Source organism: Capsicum annuum, chromosome 8, assembly GCF_002878395.1.
Source record: "Capsicum annuum cultivar UCD-10X-F1 chromosome 8, UCD10Xv1.1, whole genome shotgun sequence".
NCBI lineage: Eukaryota > Viridiplantae > Streptophyta > Magnoliopsida > Solanales > Solanaceae > Capsicum > Capsicum annuum.
In genome coordinates this window covers 106,863,398-106,875,217 of record NC_061118.1, presented here as the reverse complement: position 1 = coordinate 106,875,217, position 11,820 = coordinate 106,863,398, and positions in this window count along the sequence as shown.

Here is an 11,820-nt window from a genome sequence, read left to right as displayed (position 1 = left end):
CTAAAGGACTATCTCACATGAAAATGGCTACTAAAATGACAAATTCCAGCAACCAAACAAAGAGAAAACAACACTTAGAAGGGAGATGAAGAAGAAGAATTGCATAAAAAAGGAAAGATAGGTAGAAAGACCTTCCCTTCCACTAATGAATAGCAGTAGAAGGTGTATCAAAATCTTCAAACACACATCATAATGCAAGCTCAAACCTTCCTCTTAGGTAACCCAAATTACTCACACTTCCTCAAGCACACCTTTCTTGCCAAATCACCCAATACAAGTGAAAACCAATTTTCAATGTATTCAAGGTCCTAATTTCGGGTTCTAAGCTACAACTAGAGAACTACAAGCTACAATATATGAATAATATTCAATGTCATCAAAATCTCATGAGAAAAGTGAAGAAATGATCTATTTATACTATTACATGCCAAATGACAAAACTACCCTTAATGAGGGCTTAGATAGAGGTGCCTATGGAGTGTTACTTTGAAGTGTCAAATGTCTTCCTTGATCTTCACTTGATAATCCTATGGAATGAACAAGTTCCCTACCTTCCTTATCTTAATCAAGGCTTGAAAATACTCCAAAAAGTTTTTAATTGATTGCCAATTCCGAAGCCTCGACCCTTAGACCATACTTTGTGCTTTTGATTCTCCTTGTTCTTGTATCAGGTTTTTAGTAGTATGAGTTATGATTACAATTTATTGAGTGCTTTCTTGCACCTTCTGGTCTTGCAAGGACTGATTAGGTTATTGTTTGTTTGGACTAGCCAATATATTGTTGTTAGTTATTATGGTTAGTTCATGGTAGGTACCTGATATTGTCAGTACATTTTCTAATCTTTTTTATTTATTATTGGTAAGTTCTATTACTAATAGATTACCTTATGATTAGTCACACTTTGGTTAGAGTCCCGATTATGCTAGTACTAGCTTTTCTTCTTGGTCATGTTTCTCAAGAGGTTAGATTGGTTCCCTCAAGCTATTTTTTTGAGTTTAGTCCTATATAGGTGTGTGTATATATATGATATTACCACATATCCCTCTTCTTCCTTGTTTATACATATAGTATATGTATTTTTTTCCTTGTATTACTATTATATTTCCTTTTTTCACTCTTTATAGTATATTGGCTAGTGATATTGGGTATTGTACCTTTGTTCCTGAATCCTGATAAAATAGGATAGTTTACCCTTATTACTCCTTTAGCATGATTTTCTTTAGTTAGTTGGACAGTTGTCTATAGTTTATATTTTTGCTTTACTTGTTATTTATACTTGCATTATATTTGGATCTAAGTCGATCTATTCCTCCTAAGTACCACATGTTTGGTACTCATACTATACTTCTGCAGCCTAGAGATTATAGTATGAGTTCTCGCAGTTAACATGTGCATCATGAAGAGCAACCATGGATAAGAGATTTGGGTGAGCTCCCAGCATTTGGAGTATTCATACTATTACTTTTATTGTTAGACTAATCTTCATTTTGTATATAGAGACATCTTTGTATATATATTTATTTTGTATTTCACTTCTACTTATGTTGTATTGGAAGTTCTTGTACTAACTTTACTAGTTTTTGGTAATATATCAATCTTCTCCTTTCTTTCTTTCTTTTTGTTATTTAGTTTTTTTTCTGCCTTTCTTATTAGTTTATTACTAGTTATTTCAGACTATGCGTTGACTTACATACTATTATATTGTATAAGGTGACATCATAACCTAAGAAATTAGGTCGTGACAAATTGGTATAAGATCCTAGACTCACCAGTGTGTTGGTACAAAAGCTAAGTATCTGGAAGAGTCTTGCAGATCGGTACAAATCTTTCTATATCCTTTCTTCATGGGGCTACAGGGAATTATTAGGAAATTCTATTCTAGACTCCCTATCATTTGTTCATATTTTGTGAACCTCTAGTACTTTCTTTGACTCAACTCTTGCCCAGATGGATAACACAAGGTTATTAATAGATGCAAATGTGACATTAGCATGTGTTTCTAGAGTTTCAAATCAATGTCGAGTACGGAGTTAGGGATTAATGTTAAGTATCTTTATCATTAACCTAAATTTTAGGGCCAGCCCAAGCTCTATTTTAATTTGTGACCGTCTCAGTTCTTCAAAATCTGGCACTAGGATTTCAAGCATTTTATTGGATACTTCATAGCTAAAAGTGGTGTTTGGTACATCGAGTGATCCTGAACCATAGTTGATTTTATTGGTGTTTAGCAGGGATCTTTGTTGTTTTAGAGTATGAGATAGGGTTTGTTAAGTGGACTACACATACTCCTGTAGTATATCTTTCAGAGTGTGAGATGGTATATGGATATATTAGAGGGTTAATTTTACCACTCTATTTGGTGTTGGAACATTTGATAGCAATTGGGTCTACTTTATTTTAGGTTGTTGATTATGTGAGGTCTACTGAGTGGGCATACATTAATACATATGTAGGTGATGGTAAGAGGCTATATAACCAGTATAGTATTATTGGTATTTTATCTGGGAGTAAGGATCAGCATCACTTGCAGCATGATAGTTCTGTACAAGTAGCATCTCAAGCAATAGGCGACTCTCATATCAGTCGTGGTGGTCATATTGGGTAGAGTTATAATCAGATACTATAGAGCATTTTGTATAGCTCTTTAGGCTATAGCAACTATTCTGGATCAGCGGGTACAGTGCATCTGAGAGTTCTAGAGACATGTTTTGATTATAGAAAGGCTTATTATTAGTCTAAAAAATACCCCAGGCATGATTTGGTTGCTCAGATAGAGTCAACACATGTTCCTTTCTATCCTAAAACTCCTATGGTATGTTATGATTGTGGGGAGGATGACCATTACAGTAAAGTGTGTCCCAGATGTTAGTTGGCTAGTTAGTTGTGAGCAACTCATGTTTCTCACTAGGTTTGAGCTTCAGGGGTTTGTTACACGTGTAGAGAGACTAGTCATTGGTCCAGAGAGTGTACTCGATAAGGATTTATTAGTCAATAAACACAAACAGATCTGTCGTATAGAGTTATAGCACCTTCAGTTAGAGGTAGTGCATTTGTGCCTTAATTGGTGATTTAAATGCTCAGTATGAGTTTGGACATTCTTATATTCATACTCCTTCAAGCATGTATTGACTATGATTTTTGACTCTATTGATATAGGTGCATTTGGATTTACTATATTTTTATTCCTATTTTATATTGAGTTAGGTTTTCATACCTATCAGTGCATATATGTCTTAACGTTACTATATTGGTTGTTGAAGCCTTTTTATATCTCTTATACATATGTGATTACCCCCATAGATGATTTCTTCTAGTAGCGGATTGAGTGGATCAGTATTGTGCTCTTCCATGAGGTGTGGCACTTGGGTTAAATTCCTTTTTCTTAGAATATTGTCTTAGTTATGACTTTAGAATGGTATTGATTATGTTTCTAGTTATGGTGCCTCCTATGCCTTATGTTTATGGTGCTCTGGTTACTACTTCAGTTGTTATTTATTCTTATTTGATAGATGCCTAGACTAGCATTATTTAGTTAGAATCCCGTTATCGGTATTCATATTAATTTGTCTTAAATGGCTTGGTAGGTTAGCTTTTCCTATTTCGAATCACTCTCAACCCAACACCATTGAACTGATGAGCTTGAATATGCTCCATCAAGGAAGACCTAGCCTTCACAAATGCCAAAACATACCCAGGTGCTGAAATATCAAGCCTAGCCATCTAGTTAGTCAAAGACTAAACCTCTAAGACCAAAGGCCTATCCTGGGTCAAAAGATGTGTCAAGCTACACATGCTAGTCGACTTCCAACTCAAGGCATCTGGAACTACATTAGCCTTGCTTGGATGATAAAGAGTAGTAAGGTCATAATCCATAAGCAACTCAAGCCAATGATGTTGCCTCAAATTAAGATCTCATTGGGTGAAGAAATACTGAAGGCTATGATGATCCAAGAAAAACTTACAAAATACTCAATACAAGTAGAGCCTCCATAACTTCAAAGTAAATAAAACCACACACAAATCTAAATTGTGCGTAGGGTAATTCTTCTCATGTAGCTTCAACTGACAAGAAGCATATAAAATCACCTTACCTTCCTGCATCAGCATAACACCTAACCCAACACTTGAAGTATCACAAAAGACGGTAAAACCCATCCCCTCCTTCGTAAAAGTCATGATAGGAGGTGATTTCAACAAATATTTGAGCTTTTGAAAGTTCTCCTCTCAAGAATCAGACCACTGAAATAAATTCTTCTTCTAAATCAACTTGGTCAGTTGATGAAAAACTCTCTAAAAAAGCCGATAGTAGCATACTAAACCAATAAAACTCTAAATTTTTGTAGGAGAAGTAGGTCAAGCACAATCATGAACCGCTAAAATCTTGGATGGATCGACCATAATACCATCCTTGGTCACTAAATGAATCAAGAAAGAAAAAGACTCCAACCAAGACTCACACTAGGAGACCTTAGCATACAACTTCTTATCCCTCAATCATTGAAGTACGATCTGCAAATACTCTTTATGATTGGCCTCACTCTTGGAATTAAACAACATATCATCCATAAATAAAATAACAAAAGAGTCAAGATACAGTCAAAATACTCGATTCATCAACTCCATTGACGTGGCTAGGGCATCGATCGACCTGAAGGACATGACCAAGAACTCATAATGATCATACGGAGTTTGAAAAGCTATCTTCAAAATATCTAAAGCTCTAATTCCCTACGTGTGATGCTCGGACCTCAATTCAATCCTTGAGAATATCGAAGAACCTTGAAGGCAACATTTTTTTTTTTGGCCACACTAAATTTGGACCACACTTATAAAGTGTAGCCTAAAATACATTTGGTTATGCTTTTATGGCGTAGCCTTAGCTTTTAGATTTTAGCCACATTATTTTTCACAACACTTTGAAAGCGTTGTATATAATGGTATTGGCCACACTTTATAAGCATTACCAAATCATGATCTAATTGGTAAGACTTATTTATACATTCAACTACATTTTTAAGTGTATCTTTTTTTTAATTATAAGAACAATACTTTAAAAGTGTTGCTTAAATTTTTCACTAAAATATTTACCTTCCCTCCAAAATATTTATCCCTTTCTTTAATTTTTAATTAGAAAAAAATAAAATAAATATATCCCTCAAATAATCTTATATCACAAACATGTATCTTTTTTCCCCATAAAAAAACATAGACTTTAACTCAAAACCATAAAAATTTATCTATTGTAGATTTCTATTTAAGATAAAAAAAAAAATTCTCTTTCCAATTAAGACAATACTAGTGGTATCAATAGAGGAACTTCGCCCCAAAAGTTGTTCGACGAAAGTTGGATTTAAGGTGAATAGGACGTTTCATTCTTAGAGTAGATTTGGGTCTTACCCTTAGTAAAGCTAGAAATTTCTCCCATTCACGGTAAATTAACCCAAATTTTATCTGCAGTCCTCAGTCATACACACGTTCAAAAATGAAGCATATTCATATTATGGAACTTTGATTGGCTGGATTTTAGGTTTTAGGTTTCCCCAAATTGGTATGTACTCTATTTTGGTTTACTTATTTTACTTTTACTGATTCAGTTCAAACAACATATAAACCATCTCGTACTATCTAGTTTAACATTGTACATAGTTGTTTCATCTGTGGAAATATAGGTTTGATTCACTTTAGAATTAAAATTCAGCTTTTCTCATGACATAATATTCTGCTTTATGTATCTTTGAATGAATTTGTTAGCCTTCTCATTTTTTTAGAAAAATAGAAACTAATTGATTTTTTAAGATTCCTTCACTTATTTTTTAGTCTAACAAAGTAAAATTTGCCCCTTATTTCAATTATTTGTCTATTTTAATTCTCTAGATATGTGACTCAGTTCAATCTCAAATTTATGTTGCTTTGCACTTTTTTGGACCTGCCTATAAATATAAGTTTGATTCCAAGAAAACTATTTTTATGTGTGAATATAGAGGTTTGTAAATGTGTGCATATGCTTGTTTATTTTGTAAGTTGCGACTTCAAAATTGTCGAAAGGTCACTGTTTAAATCAATTCACTTTATTCAAAATCTGAAATGTGATTTCTTTTATTTGTTCTTGCATAAGAATGGTCAGTTTAGTGTTGGTTTGGAACCAGAAATTAGTTCAAAATAAAATTGAACTAGAAGTTCGATTAAAATAATTTTAGTTGAATGATACACATCATTGTCACCAACTCGTGTACATTCCTCTTTTTATTTTTTGGTTCTCATTACCCAAAACCTAAAATCTAAAACAGGTACTCCCTCTGCCCTCTTATATGTTTACATTTTAATCGTATACTCTCCCTATCAATTTTTACTTGTTCTGTATTGATTTACTATACATATTTAAGACTTACTAATAAAAAATACACCTAATGTGTGGCTGTTTTTGAGTTTTAGGACCAAGAAAAGTCATTAGATTTGGTGGCTAGTTATTATAGTGATAATAATGGAAGTAGACATTTTGAGTTTAATGGATTGACTGAAATGTTATCACCAAAGACGAAAGTAGGAAGGTTGTTGAGTGACATAATATTGCAGAATGATGGAGAGAGAGTTTATGCTTCATTGGAGAAAGAATTGGTTAAGTTGGATTGTTTGGGGAATGATGTATTACTTCATAATGTTTTTAGTGTGTCCTCTAATTCTTCATAGGTTCATTAAGAGTTTTTAGGTTATATATCAATTTGTTGGTCATGTTGTGCATATGTGTAATTGTATGTTGTTGTAGATCTAACATAATGTTATTCTTATCAAGTTTAATGATTAAGACGCTAACATTATAAGATTTTGTACACTATTACATTAGTAATATGTAATGATTAAGACGCTAACATTATAAGATTTTGTACACTATTACATTAGTAATATGTAAAAGTATTTGTTGTTGTTATTTAATTCTACTCTATGGAGTTTAACTTATACTAACTCCTTTAAAAGAGATTTTACTCTATTAGATCACCTATATGTAGAATTGTCTGATATTGTTGTTATAAATTAACTCAACCTTACACATTTTGAGTCTAATTAATAGAAACTGACAGTTAAGAAGAGCTTTTACATCATCTATATGTCAAATTATCTTGTGAATTATTGTCTTAAGTCAACTTAATCCTACTCCTATTGAGTTTAACTTATGTAGAAGAGTTTTTGTACTATCAAATCACCAATATGTAAAATTGTATATTGATGTAGGGCCAAAATAATTTTACTCTTTTTTATTTTAACTTATAGATACTAACAGTTCACTATAATTTCTACACTATCATATTTCTCATATGTAGAATTGTCTGATGTTATAGGTCATCAACTTAACCTTACTCTTATAGAGTGTAACTTATAGATACTAAAGAGTTTTTACACTATCAGATCATCTAAAAGCTATGTTTTTACACCATGAGGTCATCTGAGAGACAACTTCAAGTTACTGTCTACATTGTCGTGCGTAGTGGCATAGGCATAAGTTGTGAACATATATTATCATAAGATTTGAAGCTATATTTACTAACCATAGCTGCAATTTAATAGGATATTATTTCTTTAATTTATATCTTAGTATATGGAATTACTTGTTGTAGGTCAACTTAACCTTACTCTTGTCTAGTTTAACTTGTAAGCTACCTGTTTGAAAGAGTTTTTGCTTAATCAGCTGACATAAGAGATATTTCAAGTAATTGCCTACAATAACTGAGATAATTAACCTAAACTATTGAGGTGTACTGACAGTGTAGGTGTGGTAAGAGTTCCAGTTACGGATCAAATTTAGTAGGTCATAGCATGTTATTACTTTATGTACAAGTGATGATGTGAGACCATATATGTATAATGCATTATTGTCGTAGGTGAACTTAACCTTACTCTTCTAGAGTTAACTGATATCACATGATAATTTCAAGTAACTATCCATAAATAAGTAAGATTACTTACCTAAAAAATAAGGCATAATGATAGTGTAGAAGTTATTAATAGATTACTTACCTAAAAAATAAGGCATAATGATAGTGTAGAAGTTATTAATAGAAACAAAATTGCATTTTATGGTTCTATTGATGCGGTAAAGTAATTAAAATACTTTTTCCTCATGAATTTTGGTGTGAAGTACATTCATAAGTCCTATTATAAGGTCCTTAGATTTATGAAGTTTCATCATATTGGTGTATCTAAATTTTAAGGTATTGAATAAGGGTGGAGTTTGTTGTAGAAATATATAGTTTATTAGGAAGCTTCAAGAGAAATTTAGATAGTTTAGTTGCCTAAAATGCAAATTCTGTCATGCAAATTGAGATTGAGGAAATTGCAAATTGTAGCTTGTGAAGGACCTATTGAAGCTTGACTAGATGTTACCAATGATAACCTAGGTTAACTTATGCAATTCTTGTAAAAGATAGTGTCAGCTATACTTCAGGGAACTTCTCAACTTGAGGTAAAACCATTACAAAAAGAGCATATTTACTGCTATATCACATTGTCAAGTAGCGTTTGAAGAAGTAGAACTTTGCTTGTTTTATATACAAACTGTCTTGATAAAAGGCTTCGGTTATAGGAGGAAACGAGAAACTATATTGCATCATTAGGCTTCATAGGAATCAATTGGTTATGTGGATTAAAATGTCGAAGATATGCTTAGGTACCTAATTTATTAGCCTAATTATCAAAATTATAGATAAATGAATGCAGGTTTCTACACTATGATAGTTGGATTATCTGCTTAAATTCATTGTTAGATTGCCTAATAGTTACTAATTCTAAGGTAGATGTATACCTTTCACTAATATTTGAATATGTTGAAATGTTAGGAGAATTTCTGAGATGAGAAATCTAGAATATCCAAAGGTTTTATAGGATTCATGTACATTTTAATTATCTATAAGTTCTCTAAAAGAGGAGTGCAATTGGTTTCTAAGCTCTCGAATTGCATGTATAGTGGAAGGCTCGAGATATGGACCCGTAAGGAGTGGGAAAATGAGTTTATAAATAGAGTTGATGTACTCTAAATGGTTATGGAAATAGGATGGGAAGACAAGAACATGAAAAAATAAATGGTACCTCACTCATGTCCAAAAGCTCCAAATCCACCATGTCTAGGTTGCTTTGATTCTATATGGATACTTCTTGAAATTTGCCTCAATGAGATACCATTTGGAACAAAATTTGGGTATGTGTTCATTTCTGTAAATCTGAGTATGTCTTGGTGTATGAAATTGCTACAGTATGTTACATTGTCTTATTGTTACTATATAATAAAATTATAATAACGATAAGAGAAATTTTTATATAAAATGATATTTTTCATCTACCCTCATATGTCCATTTCAGACTATTTGTCTGATTTTAATTTGATACATAATTTAAAAGAGTAAATAATTCTTTTAAGACTTGTGGTCTTACAAATATGTGTAGGAAAAAATGCATCGTATGTTATAAACAGGATGCTACTAAGCGTGCTTAGTTTGTTACCCTTCTTTTTCTTAAATCATGCTACAGAGCTAAGTCTTAAGGGGTAAGTTTTGGAGCTTATAATATATATTTACATACATAGATATGGGTGATACAAGATGTATAGAGCTAGTCAGAGGAAAGATACAGTTACTGGTGAGGGTAATATTAGGGTACCACAAGCAGAGAAAGCTTAACCCGAGGTCGAGAGGGTGACATCTTCTTTATTCCAGTGTCTATACCACCTAAAGAGTCTTGCAAGGCTATAAGTCCCCCAGCTCCACCTGCAGTGCCATGTATAGCTCCCTTTATTTCATCTAAGTAGGATTTCAGGAGCGCAGTAGAGGGGCATATAAATATTCTAGAACTTGTTATTCCTGTAAACATAAGGTTAATATAAAAAGAAGTTTCACAAAATTACAAATTTGATATGCAATCTTTTACACTTAGAAATTTTGTACTTCTTGGTGATTCATATCTATGTAATGGTGTTGTTGGTCTTATTGGAGAGCTTCAAGTTCTATCACCAAGTTCTGGTTCACTTATTTACAACAACCCCGTCTCATTTCTTGATTAAAAACTAAGAAAATGGTGTCATTTTCAACAAGATTTGCGTTTTCTGTGTATAATATTAATTTAAGTTCATATGGTTATGGATTGGCTTTCTTCTTTCACCTGATAATCATACTTAGGTAGTCCAAGTGGGTTTTGAGGATTGGTGAATTCATCACAGTTGACTAAGAATAATTTTGTTGCTATTGAATTTGATATTAAACAATATTTGCACTTTAATGATCCTGAGGATAATCATGTTGGTCCTGATATTGATAGTCTTATTTTAATTAAGACTGCTAATGTGATGTTAGCTGGTGTTGGTTTGAAAATTAGGAATATGATTTTTTCTTGGATTGATTATAAGAGTAATGAGAAAAAGTTGATGGTTTTCTTGAGTTAATCTAATTCAAAGACTACAAAACCAATCTTGATTGTTGATATTGACTTGTCAGATTATATAAGAGAGTTTATGTATGTGGGGTTTGTTGCTTCTACTGAGGGAAGTACTGAATTGGTTACTATTGAGAATTGGAGTTATTAGACTTTTGGATTTAGCGCTGTGACGCCAAAGAGTAATCATGAGCCTCATAATGTTTGTGATAATTCTGTGGCTGTGAAGCCTTGTATTGTTCAGGTTTCTGGATATAAACGTCATAAGATTCTTGGTTTGGTTTTGAAAATTGGTGGTCCAGCTTTCTTTTGTGTTGTTCTTATAGATTTTAGTTGGATTTCTTTAGACAAACGGAGGGGCTAAACTTAGAAATGGAGGGATTTCCTTCAAATTCACAAGAAACTTAAATCCTGAACTTCTAAGTTGATTGAATGAATAAAAGAAACTTTGGATTCACATACTTTCTCATTCTAGATTGAAAAAATATTTGAATATTTGCTGAGCATAATTTTTTTCTAACTGTTTATTTATTTTGGATGTGTAGAAAGATAGCGGGTGATTAAATTTTAATGGTGTCCACCACAAGTCAAGTCAATAAAGATTGAAGTGAATGATGAAGAAATTTTGAGATATATTCTAATATATGTTTAATTACATTTGGTTTGTGTGTAACTTAATACAAATCTTTAAAATGTTTTTTGCTAATTAGTATGTGTAGTAAAAGACATGTTTATGTTAAGTTCATTGCAAATCTATGCATTTGAATTATGTATTATCTAATTGGTGCGTGATCTTATATATATATATATATATATATATATATATATATATATATATATATTTATATATATGTATGTATGTATGTATGTATGTATGTATGTATATGTATATGTATATATGTAATGTGACTAGTCATGTATACATTAAAAACAAAATAATTATTTTTTAGGCCTAAAGCCATTACAGTAAAATGTGGCTTGAACTACCAAATTTTAGACAATATTGCCATACTTCCAACGTGTGGCTTATTAATTAAATTTTGGAATATACCTAAAACATACTTACACTTAATAAGTATTGTCATAGAGGATGTATAAAATGCTATGATTTTGAAGTGTGTCCAGTAATAAAGAAAAATCCACATTTTTAAATATTGTTACAGAGGTTCTATACAAGTCTATGCTAATAAAGCATGCCCAATAACAAAATAAAGGCAACACTTAAAAGTGTAGATTTATTAGAGAATTATAGCCAATTAGAAGATACAAACCGTTTTCTTTGCACTTTAATGGCCACGATTTTTAAACGTTGTTGATATGGCAACACTTAAAAAGCATGGCCTAAAGTCCAAGGTTACTCCTTTTTAGGCCACCCCCAAAAAAGTATTGCCTAAAGTATAAAAGCGT